At 40.6% G+C, this 27376-nt stretch overlaps 1 protein-coding gene across 9 annotated transcripts in view; it reads right to left on the bottom strand.

Moving 5' to 3' along the window:
* TRERF1 (transcriptional regulating factor 1) overlaps nt 1-27376 on the bottom strand; it is a 319667-nt gene that overhangs the window by 252727 nt on the left and 39564 nt on the right. For 2 of the 9 annotated variants that reach the window (XM_056818249.1, XM_056818247.1), the window contains exons 1-3: nt 21219-22869; nt 20894-21046; nt 20204-20374 (exon numbers count right to left, since the gene is read on the bottom strand). The exons of 1 other annotated variant lie outside the window; for it this stretch is intronic. The gene's annotated coding sequence lies outside the window, so the exon portion shown is untranslated. Of the gene's footprint in view, nt 1-11; nt 13164-20203; nt 20410-20610; nt 20693-20893; nt 21047-21218; nt 22870-27376 lie in introns of those variants that run through there. 6 more of the 9 variants (XM_056818246.1, XM_056818241.1, XM_056818244.1 and 3 more) reach the window with 6 other exon arrangements.

The following is a 27376-nucleotide window of genomic DNA, read 5'->3' on the forward strand; positions in this document are numbered from 1 at the left end:
CATCATCTCACACAATCTTTCTAAGTTTTCTTATCTGTAAAAAGATGGGTCTTTCAGGAGTGTTGCTTGTGGTAGGGTCCTTAAAAGATGCTGCTTGTAGTAGAAATTTTTGTTCAGGTACAGACTGGACTAGATGACTTCTGTGGCTCCTTTCAACTCTGAGATTCTGTGTTTCCATCTCTATGGTCCCTCTCAGCCTTCCGTTTCACCCTCGGCTTCCAGGACTTGTTCCTTTCCCCTCTCACCCCACAATGCAATTCTAATGAGTTGATCAAGTACTGACCAGTCCTTCAAATTCTCTTAATCCATAAATTAATTAGTAAATCAACAATCAAATATTACTAATCACCTAATATGTGCCAGGTACTGTGCTAACTGAGGGGCAAAACCAAGATCCCTTCCCCTCAAGGGGCTCAGAGTTTAACAGGGAAGACATTCAAATAACTATGAGCCTACAAGATATAACCAGGGTAAATGGAAGACAATCTCAGAGAAAAGGAACTGTAGAGCCATAAGCCATCAAAGACTCACTTTCCATAGGACTGAGGGAAGAGGAATAATTGAAAATAAATATAATAAATAATTGAGTGTTATTAGAATACTACCTGATCTGCAGCAACAACAAATGACCAGACCATTATTATCCAATGAACTCAAGAACAGAATAGGAGGCTCCCCATTCTTTGGCTTACAGTAAAAACAAGAAGTCCTCAACATAGGTAGCTCTTGACCTAAAAAGAAATTAGTCACTCCAGAAACTGGCTGCCACTACAGTCAGGGTCCTGCCCCCCAACAGCAACCTGTGGCAAGACCTTCTCCCCTCTTTGCTACCCCCCCCCAGGAATGATAAAACTCAAGGGGAATCAGAAATAGATGGATCTTCAATATCTGACCAGATTAGAAGCTATAAGGGGCATTAAAAAGTCAGTTGGGAGAGAGGCAGCTAAGAGGCTCAGTGGATTGAGAGCCAGGCATAGAGATGGGAGGTCCTGGGTTCAAATCTGCCCTCAGCTACTTCCCAGCTATGTGACCCTGGGCAACTCACTTTACCCCCATTGCCTAGTACTTATCACTCTTCTTCCTTGGAACTGATACACAGCATTGATTCTAAGACTAAAGGTAAGGGTTTTGGGGGGAGGGGGTTTGTAAGCTAGTTCTAGAAGAGGCATTAAAATTTTAATCAGCATTTATTAAGCATCTACTATGTGCCAGTTACTATACTAAATAAAGGAAATGTACTGCAAAAAGAGAAAATCTTTCCCCTCAAGAAAAGACCACTCTATGAAAGAGAAAGAAAATGTCCACCTGGATAAGAATATACCAAATATATGCAAAGTAGAGGTAAGAGGACAGTTAGGTAGTACAGTGGACAGAGTGCAGGTCTTACAAATAAAAAAGATTCCTCTTCCTGAGTTCAAATCTGGCCTCAAACACCTACTAGCTGTGTTATCCTGGGCAAGTCACTTCACCCTACTGGCCTCCGTTTTCTCAACTATAAAATGAACTAGAGACAGAAATGACAAACAACTCCAGTATCTCTGCCATGAAAACCTCAAATGAGGTCATGAAGAGTCAGACATGACTGAAAGGGCAGAACAACAAAAGAAATAATAACTGGGGAGGATCAGGATATGCTTTCTATCAAGGCTGGTACTTGAGGGAAACCCTTGAAGGAAGGTAAAGATTCAAACAACTGAAATCATGTGCTCATAATAAAAAAGTGAAGTTTACTTCTAGATCATCAAAAATGGGGACATTATATTATGAAATAGCCAGTAGTTAATAACCTCTAGTCTGATTATTCCCAATCCCCAGCTCCCCCACTCCCAGAATCCCAATGCAATATTTACATGCCTCAGAAAATAAGCCGTGAGATTGCCCACTGACAGAAAAGATTTGCAGGGAATAAGCCCCTGGGAAATGGGGCACAGACACTGTCATTCTGGAGCCAATTAACGCGACTTTCATATGAATGAAGAACATCCCATGTGTGCTGAAAAAAGACCAGATCTCTCATATGTCCTATTCTCTCTACTGGGGAAAGTCAAACCTCTCCCCTAGCCCCAGCTGGGGATACATAGCTCCCCTCCACATTCCTCTTTAGGTCTGAGCAGAAGAACTTCTATTTGTATAGCCTTCTGTTGATAAGTATGGGCAAAAAGCTAAGCCAGCTAAAGGTCTCTTGCTTAATAAAATTATGATCATATGTTTGATCTTTACACAATGGGACTTCGAAGAATTCAGGCCAGGTTCATGTGCCAGTTACAATCTCAAGGCATCTCCAGCCTTTTTAATGGAACAATGAAAATTCTTTTTAAGTCAGAAATCCTTTCAACTTTTTGCTGTTGTTGTCTTTGCATCTATATCCCCAGGACCTAAAACAAGGTCTGCCTTAAATACAGCATTGCTGTTGTCCAGTCATTTCAGTCAAATCCAACTCTTCATGACCCCATTTGGGGTTATGTTAGCAAAGATACTGTAGTGGTTTGCCATTGCCTTCTGTAGCTTATTTTACAGATGAGGAAATTAAGGCAAACAGTCACACAGCTAGTCAGAGTTCAGATTTGAACTCATTAAGTTGACTCTTCCTGACTCCAGGTCCAGCTTTGACCACTTCATCAACTTCTTTCCCCTTCTATATATGGTATCTTTTTTATTCAATATTCCAATGTTCTAATGCATCTGTGATCTCAGTGATTCAGGAGTGGCCTCCAATGTGATTTCACAACCTAACTACACCTGCACTGACTCCTTACTAACTTCTAGCCTCTGTCAAGTTCCCTAACCAGAATTTTCCCTGATCCTTTTACAGACAGGCATCCTAAGGATACCCCAACTGGAACATGGAGCTATCCATTTGTCACTCTTTCCTTCCCTCTACCAGCCCATCTGGTATCATAGATTTTTTCTATCATAGATTTTTTTCTATCTTTCTATTATATATCTTTTTCTATCACATATTTTTTCTACCTTTCTTTCTATTATAGATCTTTTTCTATCATATATTTGCTTGCTAATATATTTTACTCCTGTTCTTCTGATTTCCTCGTTCACAATGTGTTACTGCCTCTTCACACTCAACATACACCTTTCCATTATTCTGTGTAATAATCATTTTCAATTCTTTAAAAACTGTTGTTTCCATGTTTTGTACTCAAGACACCAAATCTTGTTATTAAAACAATAACTGTCTTTGATAAAGCCTGAAGTTTACAAAGCTTCCTGATCTTGACAAGAACCTTAGGAAGCAGGTAGGGATGGCTATTATGAATCACACTTTAATACCACCTCATTTCAGGGTTCTCATTCTTCTTCCTATTTTCTTTCTTCTAAGGTAAATAATTACCTTATACATTAAATAAACAATAAATAAACAAACAAATAAATAAATAATCCAATTCATCTAAATATACTTTAAAAGACTTTTTTTTTCATTGATGTTCAGGGCCTAAGTGAATCAGCAGCTTTGTTATTTGATCATGTCTGACTCTTTGTGACCCCATGGACCACAGCTATCCATGGGGTTTTCTTGGCAAGGTTACTTGAGTGATTTAACATTTCCTTTTCCAGTAGATCCAATGGATTATTTTTGCCAGGCAATCAGAGATTAAGTGATTTGCCCAGGGTCACACAGCTAGAAAGTATTTGAGGCCACATTTGAACTCAGAACTCCAGGACCAGCATTCAATCCACTGGCCCACTTAGTTACTCCCTGGCAATTAGCAGCACCACTGGCTATAGGCAGAGCTTTCCAGGTTTCCTGATGGCTCAAGTCATCCTCTGTTCCTTCCACTACATTTAATACCACCTCATTTGAGGGTTCTCACTCTCCTCCCTATTTTCTTTCTTCTAAGGCAAACAATTACAGTTCATCTAAGCATAAACTTAATTTTCCAAAATGTCAATGATCTTGGCTTCTTTCTAAGAAGAAGGACTAAGCAGTCAGATCAAGATTCAAATCCCTACTCTGACACTTCCACCTGTTGACCCTTGGGCCAAGTCACTTACCATTCTGGGTATTAATTTCTTCAACTGTAAAATGAGACTGGAGTAAATCTTTAAGAAATATAGATCACTAAATTTTACAAGCAGGCTTTCTATCGACTTAGAAACCACATATTCACATTAGCTGAGTTCTATTATATTTTTATTTGTTAATTATTTCCCAATTAACATTTCAGTATTGTTAGAGAACATTGCTGATGCATGTTTGAGTCAGAAAGATTCATCTTCCCAAGTTCAAATTCGGCCTCAGACATTTCCTGGCTGTGTGACTGACTGCACAAGTCATTGAACCCTACTGGCCTCAGTTTCCTCATCTATAAAATGAGCTGGGGAAGAAAATGGCCAACCAATCCAGTCAGTGTCTTTGACAAGAAAACCCCAAATGGAGTCACAAAGAGTAGGAAACAACTGAAGAGTAACAAAATGATTTATCAACCTAAATCATCTAATTCTATAATGACTATACATATAGTGGAGCCCAGAAGTAGATGCAAGACTTAGGTAAAGATCCAAACTGAGCTAAGTATGATAAAAAGCTGAGACTATTGTTTTATGGTCAGGGTTTTGGCTTTGATCAGAACCAGAGGGGTAAGAGTAAAAGAGGAATGGCAGTTCGACAAAAAAAAAAGAGGACAAAGAAATGATAAAAAATGAAGAACCAATGACTTATAGGACAGAGACATAAGGACAGAGAGGAGTCAGGATAGGATTGAACTAAAACTGAAAGAATGAGAGAAACCAGTTTCTCAGGCAACTATATGGCAGAGGTCAACAGACTCAGAACTTCCTTGACTCAAGAAGACCTGAGTTTAATAAATCCACCCTCAGACACTTCCTAGCTGTATGAACCTGGACGAGCCACTTATCTTCAATTTACCTCAGTTTTGTCAACTGTAAAATGGTGATAATAATAGCACCTACGTAGGTAGGCTCTTGGGGTAGTTGTCAAGATCAAATGAAATAATATTTGTAAAGAGCTTAGCACATTGTGTGGCCCATAGTAGGCACTTAATGAATGTTTGTTTCCTTTCTTTCCTTTGAATCATAAGGAAAAAATGAAAGGTACACTCTATTAAACAAACATGTATTAAAGTACCTACTGCTAGCAATACAAAGGCAAAAATGAAAAGTCTCAGCTCTCAAAAAGGTTATATTCTACAGAGAACAAGTTTTCAGCCAAATCCCTCAAAGTCTGGAAGCAAACTTCTCCCCCCCCCTTGCAAAAAATACACAGCTGGCAAATAACCAAAAACAAAAGAGATGCCCATAGACTGAGAATGGCTAAGCAATTTGAAGTATATGACTGTAATAGAATATTTCTGTGCTATAAGAAATTATGAATATGGTAAAGAGGGAGAAGTATAGAAAAGACTTAATTGGAACCACCAAAAGAACAGTGAGCAGAACCAGGAAAACAATACAAAGTCTATAGCAATATAAACAGAAAGAACAAGAAAAAAAAACTAAAAATGAATGCTGAAAAATTATAATGATCAAGCTTAGTCCCAGAGAAATGAAAAGTCACACCCTCCTTTTAAAATATGTTGGTTAGTTTTAACTTTTCCTTCTTTTTTAAATAAGAAGTTTTAAAACTTTTTGGTGATCTAATTGAGCAGGGAATGGAACAGGGAATGAGTTATGGGCATAGTGGGAAATGAATATAAAAACAAAAAATCGCTAAACATTTTAAATGAACAATTTTTAAACCACCAGCACCCTTAAATTTTAATTTATTTTTTAAAAATTGTTAATTACACTTGAACATCTTTGTACATATTTGTTTGTATGTTGCTTCTCTCATTAGACTGCTAAGTTCCTTCAGGATAGGGACTATCTTTTCCCTCTTTTTGTATCTCCAGCACTTAGCACAGTGCCTGGCACATAGCAGATGCTTAATAAATGTTTACTGCTCTGATTTTTCCTGGGGACAGAAAACTGGACTGTTTATTTCTCTTAAATATTGTTCTATAAGAACCCACCCTATCGACCTTGACCATAGAAAACTCTCTAGATATTTATCTGTGAACCCTAAATTTTAATAATACTAGATGCATTTATTTAAAAGACTGCAATTTATTTATTTTTAACCCTTGCCTTCTGTCTTAAAATCAATACCAAACATTGGTTCAGAGGCAGAAGAACAATAAGGGCTAGGCAATGGGTGTTAAATGACTTGCCTGGGGTCACACTGTTAGGAAGTGTTTGAGGCCACATTTGATCCTAGGACCTCCCTTCTGTAGACCTGGCTCTTTATTCACTGAGCCACCCAGCTGACCCTTGATATGAAATTTACAACAGAAATTTCTAGCACTAATTCTGTGATGCCCTAATGCTCCCAATCAAATCTCTCCTAAATTTCTCCTGTGTATATGTATAAAGCTATTGTAAAGTTGAGGGTGAGCTCCTTGAGTGAAGGGACTCCTTTGTGCCTTTTCCCCAATCTCCAGGGCCTACTTAGCATAGTAGTTATATACAGTAGGTGTTTTAAAAAATGCTTATAAGATTGAATTAAATAAAAGCCTTGTGAGGTTTTTACAAAATATTAACAAAATAAGGCCTCCTGTTTCTCAGTAATGTCAAAATTCTGTAAAAGTTGTCAAAACAAAATTTGTTATAATTTACTTCCAAGAAAATTAATAAGAGGCTATAATATAGATCCAAAGTGGGACACAATCCTGAATTCCAACAAGCTATTTCTAAAAGACTGGATAACTAGTTTAAGAAAGCTGGAGCTAGGGGGAGGTATTTTCTCCAAGGTTACTTTGTGTCTGTTTTATTTGTTTTGTATATACTACATGTTGTATCCTCCTATAGAATTAAGGTTCTCTAGGACAAAGGTCTATTTAATTTGTATCTTTGTATCTCCATTGGTTAGCACAGTGCTAGGAACAAGGGAGACACTTTAATAAAGGCTTTAATTTATTGATCAACTGACTGATAGTGGATGGAGAAAATCCCCTCAAAGAACCCTCGCTCACTCCCCTAAATATCCTAATCTGGTAGAAAGACTACATGTAGACTTTCCATAAACACAAAAATTATTTTCCCCTTTGCAATTTTTGCATGTGTCCATCATCTTATTACACCACAATTATAGATATATTTTCCATAAATCTCTTTGGCATTCAATTTCCTCCAAACCGGAGATTTCAAAGCTTTCCCCACCACAGTCTCCCCATTCACCACCCCACCCAATTCAACCCAGCAAGTCCTTTTAATTAAAAAAAAAATTAAAGAAAGCAAAAACAAATAGGAGGAGGGAGGTTGAAAATCACAGCTGCTGAAAACAGCGTTTGCTACAAGTCAAAGCCTTCAACCTTTCTTCTGTTTTCTTTTTTTCTTGCACATAGCATTTATTTTTTTCAAGGACACATTGCCCCTCCTCTATCAGAAATCTTGCATTAAATGTTCATGTGTAGAGGGGGGTTGGGGAGGAGAAATCTAATATTCACTGGCTTTCCTATTTTGACTAAACCAGCATAGACAGAAATACAGATAAGGCCTCGGATAACTGATTTAACAAAATGTCACTTATTATAAAGGATGGGGGATGGGACAGCATTTGCATTCCTTTGCTCAGTAAGAACCAGAGCCAAAGGATGGTCTCCCTAGCCAAGAGGCAGACAGAGGGAGAATCAGGGAAGAAGGGAGGGTGGATTTAATAGAGGGTTTAGAGCAACTCTCATTTTACAGAGGCAGAAACTGAGGCCGAGAGAGGAGAATTAGAGGATCTTGAAGAGAAAAAGATATACCAAAGATATACATGCAACTAAGCTAGTTTTTGTCATAGAGGAAGAATTAATCCTGGAATATTTTAAAAGTGAACTAAAATTTTGAGTTTCCTTGCTACATCTACCTCCCTACCTGGAAGATTCTCCTTGTACTCCCTCTCCATTTCCTGCTTTTCTAACAGAAACAAGGTGGGGGGGACTGCTTCCCCTCAAAGCCCTTCATATTCCGGGTCCAATCATCTTAGCTAGACTTCCTTCATATTAACCCCCTTTCTCCCACTCTAAAGCCCCCCTGATTTACTATTGCCCTTTCTCTTTCTTTTTCATCTTTCTTTCTCTTTCTTCTCCTTCCCACCCTTCTTTCCTTCCTTCCAATCTTCGCCTTCTGTCTTAGACTTAATACTAAGTATCAGTTCCAAGGTAGAAAAGCAGTAAGGGCTAGGCAATTGGGGTTAAGAGACTTACTTAGGGTCACACAGCTGGCAAGGGTCTGAGATCACATTTGAACTCAGGATCTCCTGTCTCCAGGGCTGGTTCTATCCCCTCCTTTGTCATTTCTTTCTAGTTGAAATGAACTGGCCTCAGACACTTCCTAGCTATGTAACCTGGGGCAAGTCCCTCAACACTCATTGCCTAGTCCCTACCTCTTTTCTGCCTTAGAATCAATACAGAAGGTAAGGATTAAAAAAAAAAAAACTCAGCCCCAGTACCTACCACCTCCTCTGAATAACCCCTCCAACTCATTCATTATCCAGCCGTATTGACCACTTTGCTATTCCTCACCTATATACTCCTTATTTCCCTTTGACCTCTGCATTAACCCCCTTTTTCCTAAAGCCCCCTGATTTGCTATTGCCCTTTCTCTTTCTTTTTTCTCTTTCTCTCTCACCTTTCTTTCTTTCTCTTTCCTTCCTCCTTCCCAGTCTTCCTTCCTTCCTTTCTTTCCATTCATCTCCCTCTACAGCAAAAAGGTTTTCCTTATCTCCTCAGCTGAAAGCATAAAAGGACTCTTAACTAATTGGTGCACTGTTGTGAAGTTGTGAATTTGACCATTAGACCACCTATTCTAGGAAATTATTTGGAAAAAATGTCCTGAAAGTTACCAAAGTGTGCATGCCCTGTGACCAGGCCTATATTCCAGGCTGGTAGGTGGTACAGTGGATGGAGCACATTGGGCCTAGAATCAGGAAGATCTGAGTTCCAATTCATCATCCGACACTTAACTAACTCAAGGGTGACCCTGGTCAAATCACCTTAGTTTTTTTCATCTATAAAATGAGCAAACCACTCTGGTATCTTAGCCAAGAAAATCCTAAAAGGGATCACAAAGAATCAAACATACCTGAAATGACTGAAAGACAACAGGCCTTATACTCCCCTCAAAAGATATCAGAGAAAAAAGAAAAGGATTTCTGTGTACACAAATATTTATTGCAGAACTTTATATAGTATCCAAAAATTGCAAACTAAGGGGTTGTCCTCATATCAGGGAATGACTAAGTGAATGATAGAATGTAATAGAATAGTATCATTTCCTTAGAAATGATGAAAGGGACAAATTGCAGCAAAATTTCGAAGATCTCTATGAACTGATACAGAATGAATTAAATTTAGAACAAGGAGAATAATTTATACAATGATAAAACTATAGAAAAACAACTTTTAAAGACTTTAGAACTCCAACTAACATAATGATAAACCACAACTCTGAAAGAGCAATGATGAATTTAAAATGCAGAGACAACCATTTTTGTATGTGGCTAGTGTGGAAATTTGTTTTGCCAGGCTATAAAAGTCTATGTAGTAAGGGCTTTATTTTGAGGTTTTTGTTTTTTATCTCAACAGAAGGTGGGGAAAGAGGTATAGTAGGAGAGACAGAGTAATTTTTTAAAATGCTTAATTAAAAAAAACTGAAACTGAAAATATGAACTTTTTTGTTGGTCATGGATCCTTTGGCAGTCTGGTGAAACCAATGAACTCTTTCTCAATCAATCATCAATAAACATTTATTAAGCACCTACTTATGTATTAGGCATGGTGCTAAGAGCTGGAAAATTTTTTAAAAGGCAAAAGACAGTTGCTAGACCTCAAGAAGCTCACAAGCACAATTATTTATCAGAAAAATGTTTTCAAATAATTGAAGGAAACATTAAATTTCAATTAGAAATGAATAGGGAGAAAAAAGATGTTATTTTTTCCTATCCAAGTATACAGACCCCCTGACATCTGTTCACAGGCTAAACCCCAAATCCCTGTGCTAAAGAGGACTGTCTCCTCTAAGGTTACCTTCTTTCTTTGTGACCTTGGGTAAGTGATTTCCCCTTTATAGGCTTTAGTTTTTTCATCTATAAAATAAAAGGTCTGGACTGTGAGATCTCCAAAATCCCTGCCAATTCTAAATCTATGCCCCTAAAGTCTTAGACTTATTTGTAAATCTTAGAAGAAAACCACAAGGTTATCTATGCCACACAACAGAAGCCAAATTTTTAAGAAACAACAAAACAATACCCTAAATACTTCTGTCTCAACTACCTGAATATTTCACACTAAAATTTTATTGACTTAAATTACTTTGGTTTCCAAGTGCTTTGTGTATTTTCTGCACCAGCTTCTCACTAGAGAATTCCCTCCATCATTCCTTTATATTTCTCATTGATTTCCTTCCTCCCCTCCAAGTAAATCTATAGGGAACAAATCCAACTGATAGGAATGAGACTTGTCTCACTGCTAAACAGATTCAAATCAATTTTTAAAAAACCAAACTCCCTTCATCCAAAACTGAGCCCATCATTGTTTTCCCCTAAATCAACTCCTCCTCCTACCTCTACTATTTTTGACAGAGACCCATAACTCTCCTAGTCTCCCAAGTTTATAACCTTTAGTTATCTTAGGTTATTCTCTCCATCTTCTATGTACATCCAACACCAATTACCAAGACCTTTTGATTCTATACTCTGCCAGTTTCTCTTACATCCAGGAAGGCAGCATTAGTGCTGTAGAAATTCACTTTCTGGAGTCAGAGAGGACCCTGGATTCAAATTCTAGTGCTGCCACTTATCTTTATAATTTTGAATAATTCACTTAAACTCTCTAAACTTAATTTCCTCCTTTTAAAAATGTAGTTGGGGGGGGGGCACAGAACTGGATTTTATAAACTCTAGGGTGCCTTACTACAAAATCCATGCCACACCATAAAACCATCTGTCTCTGTCTGAACTATTATACTTTTTCATTTTCACTTTTTTTTCACCCTCACATACAGTCAGAATCTTTCATATGCATAGATCTGGTCACTCTTCCTCAGACTGTAAGTTCCTAGAAGGCAGGTACTGACTTTTGACTCTTTTTGTATCTCCAGAGTTTAGTATAGTGTCTGGCAAATCATTGGTTCTTGATAAATGTTTAATGATTAATTCTGCTTATAAACCTTTCAGTGTCTTCTTACTGCCTTCAGGAAATCTGCTGCCTCATTTCCAGCATCCTACAGGCAAACTGGCCTACTCTGCTTTCTCCCAACATTCTAATTTTTATATCTCCAGCTCTTCCCATTTCCATGTCCTCTTCTCTCTCAGGGCATCAGTTCACAGGCTCCCTTTATGCCAAAAGCCTGCCATTCCTGTCTTCAAATACTGAATTCCTCTCCATGTTTAAAGTGATACTCAAATCCTTTTTCAATCAGCCATTTTTGCATAGTATCTGACTTTGTGACCCCATTTGGGGCTTTCTTGGCAGAGATAGTGGTTTGCCATTTCCTTTTCCAGCTCATTTCACAGATGAGGAAACTGAGGTTAAATGACCTGTCCAAGGTCACAAAATAGTTAAAGTGTCAGAGACTAGGTTTGAACTTAGATGTTGGGTCTTTCTGACTTCAGGCTTAGTATTCTATCCATTTCAGCACCGAACTGCCCAAATTCAAATGCTTCCTCATCCATAGTCTTCAATGATATCTGCTCTTTCCCACCTCTCTTGCTAATAAAAACTTGACCTTTCAGACTTTCCTTTTGTTATTACCATGAAGTGTAGAACACAGAGGTATCAAATTCTGCCTGTAAAAAAATCTCCCAAGTGTGGCCCAAACTAGTTTAAAAGGTTATCAGGAAATGTTTAACAAAATGAATAAAAATACAATACAACATAATGTTAATTTGTGGTTTTCTAAGTCAATAAGAAGTCCACAGGGATAGCTTTCTACTGGAATTTGACATCACTAATGTAGAACATTATGATTATCTGTTATTGTCTTCTATGCCTACTTCCCAACAGAAAATAAGCTTCAGGGATGCAGAAACTAATCTTACCTAATTATTTTTGTATCTCCTTCAGTTTTTGCCTATTAGTTACTCAAGGAATTTTTGTTACTACCTAATTTGTGAAAGGTATTGAGCTAGGCACTTGGGGGATAGGAAGATAAGATACTGCCAAACTCTCAAGAGATTTGCAAAGGCATTCAAATCCCAGTTCTGTTATTTTTTATGTGGCCTTGAACAAGTCTTTTCATTGCTCTGGACCTCAATTTTCCTCACTGAGGTGTCTGGGTTTGATGACCCATAAGATCCTTTCCAGCTCTAAATCTATGGGATATTATTCATTCATAACAAATGCTCAAGTAATTAATTCAAGAAAGATAAAGATTAAGGGCAAAGGACTGAAACTACTGCAGGCTAGAACTTCCAAAAGGAAGGAGTAAACACTTTCACTTGGGACAGTCAGGGGGAATGATGCCTTCACAACTAACAGGTGGCTGATTGTCTGAAAAATCTGAAGTCCCAAGAATGAGATTGGGTTTTTTTTTTCCCCCACAGAGTCAAATTATTTCCAAATATGTGCCGTTTCTTCTATCCTCAAAGGGCTTACTTTTTTTTTAACTCTAAAATTTTTGTTTTAGAACCGATACTATGCATTGGTTCCAAGGCAGAAATGGGGTAAGGACTAGGCAATGGAGGTTAAAAGACTTGACCAGGGTCACACTGCTAGGAAATGTCTGAGATCAGCTATGAATCCAGGACCTCACATCTCTAGGCTTGACTCAATCCACTGAACCACCTCATTGAAGAACAGATTCACCAATAAAAGGATATCTATTGCAGCCTGCTCACACTAACCATTCATCCCTTTATCTGGGATATTTTATTTTCAATTCTACTTTGGTATTTACATTTCCTTGCTATACACACAAGTGAGAAGTTAATATTGAAAAGACCAAACTTGGTTTTTATGGGAAGCTTAAGGTAAATGAGAGAGATCTGCAGTTCCCCCTAAGCATTTCCTACCACCTTCATCCTTCCATTCAAATTTAGGGTCAGCTCAAATGGCCCAAAACACACACCTATCAATCCAGCCATCACTCTGGGCACGCCTTTCCCTCCAACAGGAACACTGGAAGCAGCTCCCAGGTCACAGGGGTTCTCTGATAAAACAAGCCTCCCCACCACCTCAAGCAATCTCTACCCCAGCCCCTCCCCTAGCCCTTTTCCAGCTCTCTTTTATATCCACACTTTCTTTATTTGAATATAAGCTTTCTGAAAGCAGGAACTCCTGCTTGCTTGTATATTAATTGTATTATAAGAGCTTAAAATAGTGCCTTCACATACAATAAGTGTTCAATAAATTTCTGTGTATGGGATTTTATCTGGCTCTGAGAAGTAGGCAGGAGATGTAATGATATTTTCATATGTTTAAATACTCCCCCAATTTCATTAAAATAACTTTCTTAATTAAAGGATATGCAGAAGGCCACAAAGTATCCATTAAAAATTAAAAAGCATATTTATGATAGTATGGAATTGGTCTTTAATAATATAGTAGTCTATTTTATGGAGAACAAAAGTTAGCATATTATGTTGTAATGCAAATCAATTCACTTTCACTTTATTAATATTTTCATTACCATTAAATATAATGCAAAAGAAAAAAATCTGTTTTTTTAATCTACCAACCAAGTAAAGTGTTAACAAGTAGCACCTACTTTAAAGAATTCATAAAAGTTTGTTCCCTTAGGAAAGTTAAAAACCCACTTGCAACCTTGTTTACACTGATAAGTCCTTTCTAGACAGAAAGTTAAAATAAACTTTTGCCCATTCTGGGTCAAAAAGCCTCAAATTCTAAATTAGATGGGATTTAAATTAATGAAGCTCCATTCATTATACACTGACCAAAACTAATTAGGAAATACATTTTTCTTTGGGCACTGGCATTTTTAAGGACATTAATTCAACAATACAAATAGTTTAGCCTTAGTAGAACCTGAAAACAAGAGCAAAAGATAGTGGGGGAAGCAGGGAAGAGGGAGAGCAAAGGGGAATGGAGGTTTTTAGTTCAAGAATTAGAGAATGATGGAGAGTCTGGAAGGTTTTTTTGTTTGTTTTTTTTGTTAACATCTGAAAAGTGATCTGATTAAAGAACAGCCCACCTAACTCACCCAAGCAGTCCTTTACAGTCTGGGGGTCTAGAAAAAAGACCCATGACCAAAAAAATTGGAAAGTCCCCCCCCTCCCTAGGGAATGGATAAGAAAGGAGGGGGAACATCTTTGCAGAATTTTTCTCAAGGGGCCTGAGATTTAAATTCATGCTTCTGCCTTTCTAATTTCTTAAACCAGCCTGGGAATCAGAGATGTCTTTTCCCAATCACATTACAACTAGTTTTCAAATAAATCTAATCTGAGTCCTAAATTACTCCGACTGAAGATTCTTTTCCCCAATAGAAGGAACTCAGTCCTACCTTTTCGCTGCTCAATAATGCAGTCAAATGGGCTGAGGGGAAAAAAAAATGCTTGCAAGATTTCTGATGCAGTCTTAACTCTTTGGGGCTCCTGCTGTCACTGTTTCCACAATGGACCAAAATTCTCTACTCTCAGTCTAGAACAGGGCTCCCTAGATAGATTTCAAAGGTCCTTAAATTTGATTTTGTGTGTATAAATACACACATATATATACACATACAGATGTAAATGTATAACTATTTCAATATGACTGTTTTCCTATGTAATTCTACATACTTTATGCATTTAAATCATTATTCTTAAAAGGAGCCCAAAGGCTTCACCAAACTGTCAAAGGAGTCCATGACACAAAAAGAGGTAAAGAACCTCTGGCCTAGGAAAAGATGGCACACAATGCAGGCAAAAGTCATTAAGGTACCATGCCATCCTATACCCTTCCTTCCATGTGGGCAGCTCTTGTTACAACAATTACCGCTACTATGTGGAAGCCCAAGGGACTTCCCCCAACCCCAGACCTACATTCTCTGCATCTACCCCTACTCACTTTCCTACAATGAAAAAAAATCATCTATCCAACAGCAATTTTTTAAAATCACCTTTAAATTCATTCATTCATTCACCAAGTATCCATTTACACCTACTATGTGTGCTATGCACTCAATAAAAAGACAAAATTAAATAGTCCCTCCCTATGGAGTTTATATTCTATTGGGAGAAAATAGAGTGTAGACAGATAAGGAAATTTAATTTGAGGGGAAGGTACTAGCAAGGGGGCAGTTACAAACAAAAAAAGTTTGCTTGGCCATGCTCTGAAAGAAACCAGGGCTACTAAGTTGCAGCAGTAAGGAGGGAGAGTACTCCAGGCCTATGTATGCAGAAGTGGAAAGAATAAACATCAAACATTATATCTGTCTCCACCCCCACCAAGGTAAAGCCCAAAACACCTGCTTTCTCAATAAATTTGAAGGAGGCAAGAGATTCTCTCTAGCTCCCATTCGCTATCCCAAGGACCCTGTGAGTCTTATAAAAATACTAGTAACTTTTTGAAAGTCTATTTTGCTGTGGGGGATAGGGAGCTTATTTTACTCAGAAGACAAAATGATGTCGTTACTAAGACTGCACTAACTTCTCAAAAATGTGCCATACCGCCCTAGCTGAGCATTCCAGTAACTGGAACAAAGCTGTACTTTCACAAATCAAGCATTTTTCATTTTTACCCCCTTTATTCCCTTCAACCTTCATTGAGATGCTAATTCAAAAATTTCATTAATCCACACACATCATACCAGCCCACCCAGGACCCCACATCCATCCTCCTTCCCATTAGCCACCAGACTTTATGAGGCAGGAAATAAAACCTGGGGGGACTGGGTATTGCTTGTGCACATAGAAAACCCCGCACCTGCTCCCACCACCTGGGATCATAGCCTCTGGTCTGAATCACTCAATCAATCAACAATCGTTATTAAGTACCTACTAAATTGAAGACGTGGCTGTGGGACAGACTGGTGGGGGATGGGGGAATGGAAAGAAAGCCACAAAGGCCAGAGAGAGGAAAAAAAATCCTACCCTTAAGAAGCTTATATTCTAGGGAGAGGAATGTGTACAGGTAAATATTGGAAAGAGAAGGGAACAAGCATTTATTAAGTTCCTATTAAGTGCTATGCATTGTGCTGATTATATATTAACATTTACAAATATCACTTCATTTAATCCTCACAATAACCCTGGAAGGCAGGTAACTTTATACTCTCCATTTTATATAGAGGAAACTGAGGCTAAGTAAATGCAAGGCAATGGGGGGAAGGATCCTTTTAATGTCAGTTTAAGGGAAAAAAAAGCTTAACTAGTGATCTTTCATGAATAAAAAGAAATATTATTACAAGAATATCATTTTAAATATACAAGCTGTTTACCATTATCCTATGTGGCAAGGCTACAGAAAATGTGGCTTCCTCTTATCTGCCTGCCTGGACATCTTATACCCCCAAACATTCCTCGATTAGGCCACCTCCCCACCCATTTGACTCAAATTCATAGTATCAGCTGGGATTTCTGGAAACCTATATATTCTTTTTCTGGGTCAGCTGCCATGTATACATATTGTTGGAGTCTTCTTATCTGTGAAATGGGTCAAATCAGATTTATGCCTTCTAATTCTCTCTCCCAAATTCATTTTCTACATCTATAAAATGAGTATAACAACAGTACCTACACCTCCTAAGAAGTTGTGAGGGTCAGATAAATTAACCTACATAAAGCACTGTGCAAATCTTAAACATTCAGCCATTTTCAGTCAGGTCTGACTCTTTGTGACCACATGGGGTTTTCTTTGCAAAAATATTGGAATAATTTGCCATTTCCTTCTCTAGCTTTTTCAACAAGATGAGGAACCTGAGGCAAGCATGGTAAATGATTTGCCCAGGGTTACACAGCTAGTAAATGTCTGAGGTCATATTTGAACTCAGGAAGATGAGTCTTCCTGATTCTAACCCCAGTGTTCTTTCCACTATGCCACATAACTGCCCCCAAATCCTAGAGTGCTATATAAAAACTATTCATTTTATTAATATTAGGCTGGAAACATACTTGAGAGCATCTAGTCCAATTCTTGAATTTTACAGATATAGAAAATGAGGTCCAGAGGAATTAAATAAATAACTTGGCCAAAATCATATTGATTGATAATCTACTCAGGAAACAACTAGTTTTAACTTTAAATAACCATAACTATCAGGTATGTAAATCTACTGAAGAAGAGATGTGGAGGCTAATTTAAAACTTCAATCTAAGAAAAATTATTTCTGGATTGCTCACAGTTTTATATTATGTGTACCATAGTCCCAGATCCCATAAGCATTATTTTAAGTCTGAATGTAAAGAACACTAGACCTCAATGTAAAGATCACTAGACCTCACAATCAACATCCTGAAGAAGAATTAATCATGGGAACTAGTTAGCATTTGTATAAGTACACTCGATCCTTAAAACAACCACCTTTTTACAGATAAGGAAACAGGTTGATAGTCAAGAGAATGAGAGGGCCCAAGTCCTTATCAGCCCATTTCAAGGATGAATGAATGAAAGCATTAAGTGCTTACTCCATGCTAAGCAATGAGGATACACATAAAAAACCATAGAACAATTCCTGGTCTCACAAAGCTCACAGTCTAATGGAGAAGACAACAAAAGAGAATTGGAATCCAACATGGCAGCCAACCTAGAAAATGAACATCTAGATTTCCTGAAATTTCAGTCCAATTTCTTTCCAGCAGGTCCATCATCCTTTTGTTTGGGTACTTTACCCATCAATTAATACTTAAAATACTCCAACAACACAAATTCTAAATTCAATACTTACTTCAGCTTCTACTTCTCTACCATCTAACTCACCAAACATTCAGGCACAAGATGCTTAGAAGACGACAAAACTAATTCATCCTTCAACATAGTCTGGGGGCAGCATTTCCTCACTACTATGCTTATATAAAATACTAGCCTATGTTAACCCAAGTCACTATGTGCAAATCTTCACTGTCCAGTTGTGAAAAGGCCTGTGTTTATTATGAAATTTGTCTATACCAAATCAAGAAAAAACACTAGGAAATGTCAAACTGTCCTTTAAACAATCCATATTTCTAAAAGGTTTGTCTCAAAGAGAGGAGTCCAAAAAGGTGTGGCACTGCCAAGGTATCAATTCCAATATATCACACATGACAAGCAAGCACAACAATGCCTTGGGGGGGGGCAGTATTCAGAAAAAATATGAATTATAATTTATGATCTTCCAAACCTTGATTAAATGAAGAACATTCTAAGCTTGAAGAAAAAACTGCTGTCCCTGGTTTAATGACCAACATGAAGGTAAGAAAATAAATATCTCATTTTTTAAAAAATCGAATACTTCTTCTTGGCACAGAGGTGAAGCGGGGCCATAACTCTGCTACCCTGGGCTGAAGCCAAGGAAAAATTTTGCTCAGTCTCTCAGCACTCTACACACACACATACACACACACAGAATCTCAGTTTTTCAGATGGTAAAAAAATAACAGAGGTAATTTGTTTAAATAATGCCTAGTTAGGGAACAATTTGTAAGTGACAATAACAGTTTATTCCTAAGTGTCTGGAAGTTCAAACCCCTGAAGCAGGCTCTCTGAAAGCAAAACTAGAAGAAAAAAAAGAAAAGAAAAATTCACTGTCCATAGCATGTAGAAACTTTTTTTAACTTCTTTTTTTCCCTGCTCTAATGAATTCTAGTCCACTATGCTACCAAAAAAAAGAAAGAAAGAAAGAAAGAAAGAAAGAAAGAAAGAAAGAAAGAAAGAAAGAAAGAAAGAAAGAAAGAAAGAAAGAAAGAAGGAAGGAAGGAAGGAAAAGGAAAAGAAAGGAAAAGAAAATCTAACCAATTTTTGGGGAACCCACTGCCCCATCTTTATTTGTTGGGTCTCCAAAAACTGGACAGGTTGTTCTAAGCTCAGCCCCAGTGTACAGAAAATTATTCTAATAAAATTGAAATCTGAAGAATCAAGGCAAGACTGAGAGGCAGGCAGAGCTGACAAGTATTCTACAGAAATCAGACTGCTCATCTACTGGCTAACTGCTAAACGACCCTATTTGTTGGAATCTTTAAAAGGATCATTTTCCATCAGCAAAGTCCACAGCAAACATTTGTGAACATTGCAACTATAAATTCCTTTCTTATAGCTCTCTTCAACACTTGTCTCAGGGCACTGGAGAATGAATTTCCAGATCAGAATTCAGCTTCCTCCCTGATGTGGCCTGCTTAAAAACTGAACTCAGCTTCCATGCTTCCATGTGGCTTTTTAAAAACTATTTCTACATCCTCAAATAAATGTCATTCCCAGGCATGTATTCCAGAAAACCAGCACATGCCATGCTGTCACCAACCTCTGTATAATCCACTCACAATTGCCAACAGTTACTTCCAGTCTTGGGATGGAGTTTATCTAACCACGGGAAAGGCCAGCCTAGAACACATGGAGGGACCAGAAGGGATTTGCCTTCTTACTTAAAAGGGCTTAGAAAAGCACATGTTCCAGGAATAACGCTGGTCAGAACCTGCCAAGCCAGGTAGTCTTCGCACCTTCCAAAGTGAAGAGAGGCACGGTGCTTTGAGGGAAAAAAAAAACAAAACTGTTTCTTCAGCACCACCTCATTTATAGCTTCTTAATCCCATACTCTCAATTTGGAAAGGGACAGAGTGGTGGTGGTTTTCAGAATGTAATCTGTAATCTGTCCCATTTGGGCGGCTACACACAACTTCTCTTCTGAAGGGTACCAAGCACATATACAAACTCCCAGCCCACACAGCTCAGGCATGCCCCCAAGGGCAACGCACACATGCATGTCAAAAAACCCAAAAGGCACATCCCTAGGGTCCTGTGGTTCTTTGGCTGGAAGAATGAGGGCTTTATAACAGAGCAACTCTCAATGGCGAGGCCTCCTCACCACCACACCCCACCCCGGGGCTGCCAATTGGGGCACTTGCGCCCCCCTACCCCACCCCCCCACACAGGGATGTCTGGCAGTTTAGGGAGGGAGTGGGAAGAGAGGCAAGGGGAAGGAGGCCCAGCCTAGCCATACTGAAAGTAAAGGAGAAGAAAAAACTTTTCCTCCCTCCACCCCCCCCCACGTCCTTCTTCTCCCTCCCACCCCCACCCTAACTCTTCCTCACAGAGGAACCCCAGCTAATGCAAAAATGAAACTTATTAAGTTTCTTGCCTACCTTAGATGGCTCTGCAACAAGTGCATGTGCAATCCGACCAGGAGACCGGTCTCGGCTGGGGGGGGTGGGGGGGAAGGAGGGGGTGCAGGACTGATGGAGTAATTTCAATATTAATTTATGACAGAGCCGCCTCCTCTCTCAGCGCTACTCACTTACAGTACAACCCTCCTCCTGTAAACAAATATCGCTCCGCCAGGAAACATACTCCCCATATGCATGGCCCCTTCCCCCCTTACTCAATAGCCACCCCCCCATCCCCCCCCCCATGCACGCTCCCCACCCCCGCCTCCCTCCAGGAAGCTCCCAGCTCCTCTACCAGCACTCTACCCCCTCCCTCCCTCCCTCCTCCTCCTCCTCCTTCTCCTCCTCCTCCTCCTTCTCCTCCTCCACCCTAGCAAGAAACTTACCCCGCAGAAGCCTACACCCTCCCTTCAGGAAATCTACTCTCCATATGCATGCAGCCTCCCCGCAGGAAATCTACTCCCCACTCCCCTACCCCGTCCCTATATGCATGCACCCCTCCCCTCTGGAGATCCCTCCCCCTCCTCCTCCTCCACCAGCGCCCGGCCCGGCTAGAAACTTACTCTAAAGCGTGCAATCTCCTCTTCCCTAGAAACTTACTGCCCGGTATAACGCCCGCCCTTACCCCCCCTCTTCCTCAGCCCTCTCCACGCCCCTGCTCCCCCTCACCTCTCCAAGCTAGCAACTTAAAAAGTCTCCGCATGCAGACTCTTCTCTCTTTCCCTCCTGGAAATTTGCAACGCAGGGCTCTCCCCGGGTGCATCCACCCTCCCCTCCAGGAAACTTACTCCCCATCTGCATGCACCGCCTCGGAGCCTCAAGCTAAGAGGAAAGGGGAGAAAGGAGAATACATTGGTATCCATCGCCCCTCCCCCGGCTGCAGCCCAGGCCGGGCAGAGCCACCGTAACCTGGCCTTACCTTTTGGTTCTGTCCCCCTCCCCAAGCCTTCCTTACCCCGCTCCCCAGCGCCCTGTCCCCGCTCCCATTACCCACCCCTAGCAACCGTTCCCAAGCTCCTCTCGCTTTTTTTAAATTTTATTATTTTTAATCCAAGGATGCAAATTCCTTCCCTGTCAGCAAATCGACTGTCAAATTATTTTCTTGCAAAAGGAGAAAAGGGGAGGGGAGGAGGGAAAGGAGAAGCAGAACAAGGAGGAGGGAACGGGGAGGGGGGAGAGGAGAGGGCAAGCGTGGAGATATCCCTCCGCTGAGATGGGTCTGGCCCCAGGCTGAGAAAGCAGGAAGTAAGGTGTCCAGCGCCCCAGCCTTTCCCCGCCAGCCCTGCAGTCCGAGCAGCCCAGCCTGAGCCCGGGGGACCCGGCCTCATTGTTCGCATCCTTCCGACGGGTGCTTTGTTATTTACTGATTTATCCCGCAAAAGCTCATCCCTCTCCAGAGATCCTGGGAGAGAAGGGAGGTGCAGGGGATTGGGGGGAGGGGCTCAAGTCCAAAGCCAAGGAAGGTAGGGACCGCCGGGCAGGTACCACAGCCGTCTAGACGAGGACCTGTCAAGCCCAGCTCTGGGGGAACCCCTCTCCCCTACCCTCCCCGACTCTCTCCGCCCTTCACTGCTTCTACTAGTAGAAAGGGGCTTGGAGGAGGGGTAGTAAGTGTGGCCTGGGTGATGCCCCCTAGATCCAGACCTGTACGGGAGCGTGTCTTGCTATGCTTGGACCGTCCGCCTTCTCCCGCACCCCATTTACTGGAATTCACTCATCATTAAATTGAAGTCTGATTTGTTACAATTTCTCGACAGTAAGCTGGAGGGGGGGGGGTGAGGAACGTCTTCCTCCTCCAGCTCCCTCCCCCCCTCCCCGCTGCTGTAGGTTTGGGGACCCAGATGGAGCTCCCAGGAAAAGGGTTCAGGGCAAGCGCATCCCCCTCGGCGCGGAGGATGGGGGGAGGGCGGCCCAGGCTCCAGACCTCGTAGAAAACGCAGATCTCTAGGGAGGGGTCTCAGGCCCTCGGAAAGAGGCTAGGGAGGGAGGTTGCCTAGGAGAGAGGGGCTGGGGGCAGCGCCTAGGAAGGGGGGGTGCATGGGGTGCCGCCGCTGGAGTACGCCCCTCCTCGCACGCCATGACTGTGTAACGTGGTGTAAGGGAGGAGGGGACTGGAAAAGGAGGCTGACTGAACGGGGTTAGTATTGGTGCAAAAACTAAACCTCTCCTCCCGGTCTCCTCCTCTACCTCCTCCTCTTCCCAGTCTCCTCCTCCTCCTCCGCGTCTCCTCCAAGCCTCCCTCTTCTTCTCCCCCCACCCCCACCCCTCCCTCCTTCTTCTCTGCGGGGGAAGCTGCTGCACCCAAACTCTGAGCCAAAGCGGGCTGCGAAATCGGCGGAGTGGGAAGATGAGAAGCCACTAACGGGTTAAAACATCTTCCCGAGCTGGCAAACTCCGCCAAAAAAAGCCACAATATGGTCCTGGAGTTGGTGTGAGTCTGAACTGGCATGGCCAGGTGTGTGTGACCTGGTCCTACAGTCTGGGTCCCATTTCCTTTCAATATTTATTGGCCTTCCAGGCAAGGGATTTTTTTCTTTTTTAAATGGGCCCATTGGACAAATGTCTTATCTGCAAGGCAGATTTGAGGTCCATTTCCTGGAGGCCTGACCAGACATATGCTGCCTTATTACTAAAGGGGAAACTTACAGTAGGTTTTTATGTTTCAGTAAAACAATTAAAAGGTCTAGGAGGGGGATGCCGGGGAAGGGAGCAGAGAGATTCCTTCCTTCCACCCACCCCAGTATTATATAACGACAAATGGCAGTCGGGCGCAGCTCATCCAACCACCTATCCCTTTTCTCCTCTCTCCTTCCCTTTCCCCAGCCACATGGGTGTTGGGTGTGGACTGGGTGGGGGGAAGCTATATTGGGATCTTTAAGCATGAGGTCATCGACTCTAGAGAGCTGCAGCCCGAGTAACTGAGATCCTGTGTGTATTTTAAGGGGTGGAGGGGCAGGGATTCTGCAGGGATTCTTGGAGTTCTCTCCTAACACTTGGAAAATTCTCCTTTTGGCCCAGTTTGCCACGGTGGAGGGCCCTGCAGAAGGGCCAGTCAGACCTGCTTGCGGAGTGACTTGATAATATCCCACTTTTTAAGCACTGTGACTTCACTTTCCAGAAAGAGGACTGTATAAGTTGAGGAGGCAAGGTAACCCTTCACTCCACCCTTCACTCCTGCAGAATGGGAGACTTAAGTGGCAGCCACTGTATTTTCCCAGGGAGATGCCAGAATGTTTAGGGTCCACATACTTTCTCAAAGTACTTTCCCTAAAGGCATGGTTTGGATAAGACCAAAGAAACTCACTCCATCCAGCAAGTGCCTGGAGAAAGTACCCAAGAAAAAAAAAAACATCTCTCAATCTCTGAGAGCTCTGGGGGAGTTTAGCCAACCATTCACCCCTGGGCCTTGTAGCAGGGGTTGCCAAGAGATAACACTGGGATACCAGCACCCTTGGCCTTTTTCCAAAGAGCAGTAGTGAGTTGAGGCTGAGGTACCTTTGGAAGAGACCTTATTCCTGGAAGAGACTCTGAAAGAACCCAGCTTGGGACCTTTCAAGAGAAAAACTAACCAGAAAGAATTTCATCTTGTCTGGGTCTCTTTCCCCTGCTTCCCCCTCATAACCATCTTTTTTTTTTTTAAATAAACCCATACCTTCTGCCTTAGTATCAATTTGGAGACAAAAGAGCAACAAGGATCAGGCGATTGGGGTTAAGTGACTCACTAGGAAGTGTTTGAGGCCAGATTTGAGCCCAGGTCTTCCTGATTTCAGGCCTAGCACTTTATCTGCTGGCCACCTAGCTGCCCCTCCTGTATCTCTCTCAGTTCACATACAGGAATGAGATTATAGAGCAGAATATGGATTTGGAGGGGAGCAGGGTCAAAGATGATTCAGTAGATCCATTACCACTTTAGGAAACCAAACTACTTGATCCTAAAGCTAAACACCTGCAGTTAAACTTGCACCTTAATTTGGCATTTTAGTCCCTTCCCAGGGAGCCCAAGACAGCAGCTTCCAGGAAAATTATGAGCTTTTCTTGATCACCTGAGGCAACAAAACACAGGGAAACAAGATGCCAAGATGATCCAAAGATTTCATATAAAAGATTTCAATAAAAATACAGTATCATAGTCTTCTCTCAATTATCCACATTATCCACACAAATGGAAAATAACCTCAAGAGATCCAGGTTCTCTAGATCTGTCCAGAATTCTTCAGAAATAGGTGGTTGGACTTGATCATCTCAAAGGCTCCTCCTTAAAGCTAGGTAAGTATTGGTAAATATTTAACTACTAGTTCTTAGGAAGCTTATACCCATGACATATTTTTAAGTTTAATCTACATTATTAACATTTCCTTCATCTCTTTCTTAAGTCTTAACAATCAACAAAAGAAGAAACCAGAAGAAAAATTTTGTAGCCTTTGCCTATTTCCAAGGTATAAATGTTCAGTGAAAATGTGTGAGCTCCTCCTTCCAGTGCCAATTAGAACTGGCTGCAACACAGTGCTTTCAACCCTAAATTTCTAATAACAATTCTAATAGAACACATTTAATATGGCATTATTAGGTGACTAAAGTGCTTTCTTCACAGCAACTTTGTAAAGCAAATAAAGTTTTTTTGGGCAAGTAACTTCCCCTCTTTAGGCCTCAGTTTTTCTCATATGTAAAAATGAGAAGACTGGATTAAACAATCTCTAAAGTGTCCTTACAATTCTAACCCCTGTGATCCTATTTCTCTATTATTACCTTGATTTTGTAGATGAAAAAACTGAGGCATAAGAGATCAAATAACTTGCTCAAGGTCATATAATTCAAGGCACTAGAAACCTAGGTGTGTTCTAATTCCTACAATCCAAACTCCTTGATAACTAGCATTAGAAACATGTTTAGTAACAGACTTTAAAAAAAATTAAAATGTTTTTATGGATCACAAATCTTATACTGTATTCCCTAAGCCCCTCCTGGAATGGACAGTTCTATAAAAGTATAAGGTGTTATATAGTATCATCATTATCATCATCTATACATTTGAGTTCTCTCTCTTCCCAGCACTTGGCCCTGACTTCTTGGCAAGAGTATATTTTAAACTGATCTTTAGAAGAAATCCTCAAAAACAAAAAACAAAATCTTTCAGCCTCATGTTCCTGCTATTATATTCCTCTACTCTCCTATCCAGACAACCAACCTATAGCCATCCCACCTTAGCACAGCCTTGACTAAAAGCTGACTGTAAATCTCATCCTCTTCAACCATTATTTCTTTTTTATTCACAATAAGAACACAGCCAAATTGATATGAGTTTTTCCTTTTCTCCCTTCCCCTGTCCATTCTTCAGTATAGTATCTAAAGCAGGCGGCAAGGAAAGCTTGCATTTAAGTTGAGAACCCAAAGATTGCAGGTTTCATTAAATAGTTCCCATGCTTTTCTCTTTGCACAAGATCAGAAGAGAGCAAAGGAGAGAGCAGCTAAAGTGTAGGGAATCTAGGGAAATGGCAGACCATGATAGCTCACTCTCCCTTTCTCTCTCTGTCTCTCTTTCTTGAGCTCCAGCACTCAAGGCAGAGTGGGTGGACAAGAGTAAGGATGTAGTAGGAACTGAGCAGAGTGCCATTTAAAGGAAAAAAGATAATGGGGGATGCCAGAGATCCAGAGAAAGCCAAGTTGACATAGGAAGAGGTGACTGCAGGAGATCACCAGCATTTTGTTCACTGTCTTTTACTGAGAATATGTCAGGCAACAGACATATCTTTAGCTAGCAAATAAGCAAACAGTCAGTTATTGGATATTTATTAAGCATCCTACTATATATGCCAGGCATTGTGCTAAGCCCTAAAAATACACCCCTGCCCTCTTTCTTGTGAGAGGGGGAAAAAAAGAACCTAAGTTAGGAGGAAGGCTGGGAAAGAAGGTAGCACATGTGTGGTCATAGTTTGGTCCATTCAAAAGGAGGGTAAACTGGTAGAAAGGAAATGGTTAGCCAGGAAGTTCTCTTTAAATAGAGGCTTTGGGAGGATTTTTTTATTTGGGCTTTAGTCTTCCATTCAGATGGGCAAGAAGGTATTGAGATTACTGATGAGGTGTGACTACCAAAGCTGACTGAATCTTAAAAGGTGACCAGTTTCCTGATCAATGGGTTAAGTAAGATAAATAGAATTGAGAGATCAAAGTAGTGATTGACAGTATTTTGATTCAACTTTTCAGAGCCTCAGTTTCTTCATGAGGGATTGAACTAGATGATGTCAAAAGCCCTTTGATATGAATGTTGTATGATTTTGTCAAAAAGGAGAAAGAATCAGGCTTGAAAGTGAATGAACACATATCTGATTCACACTCAAATGAAAATATCCACATGGGATATTCTTATGATATTCTTGGAGATGTTTTCAATGCCCTAAATTTAACCAGCTGGAATTATTTTTAAGTATGACCCCATTTTGAAATGAAAGATTGTGTATGTGTGTGTGTGTGTGTGTGTGTGTGTGTGTATGTTTTGGGTTTTTTTTTTTTTAAGGAAAACATCTACATTTGAGGATAAAGATGGAAAATGCATTTGGTCACTCATCAAAGAAGCAGGCACCAGCCACCTCCTGTCACAATAGTAACATAACAGATGGTCAAAAATGTGTCTCAAGCTTGTCACCAGAGGCTTGGTGACATAGGGCTAGAATATCATGAAAAATGCAACCTCTAATTCCTGTCCTACTACCTGATGGATTTGGAAACCTCACAGAGAGGACGTCATTGAATGCCTATTTCACAACCTAGGGTCCATGAGGACAGGACAAGTCAAGTGTGGTGTTTCAGAAATGAGTGATGGGTGTAATTAATGGCACTGGTAAAGAAGGGCTCAGTGATCAAGGGGTAAATGAGTCAGTGGCAAGTTTAAGCAATGAAACTGTGTGGCCGTAGGGTGTTTCTGAAATTCTTGCTTATTTGGGAAAAGCATAATGTGCCACTCTGTAATAGCTAGTGCAAAGGGGGTGGAGGGGTGGAGAAAGTCATGGAAACAGAGATCTTATGTAACTCTCATCATTAAACCAATAGGATGGCATAGTTTGCTGACAGCCAGCTCAACTCAGGAGTCTATTAGGGTAGATGGTGTTAAGAAAACAGGCATATTTTCATTTAAGATTGACATTTCTCAAGATAAGT

Source organism: Monodelphis domestica, chromosome 2, assembly GCF_027887165.1.
Source record: "Monodelphis domestica isolate mMonDom1 chromosome 2, mMonDom1.pri, whole genome shotgun sequence".
Lineage (NCBI taxonomy): Eukaryota > Metazoa > Chordata > Mammalia > Didelphimorphia > Didelphidae > Monodelphis > Monodelphis domestica.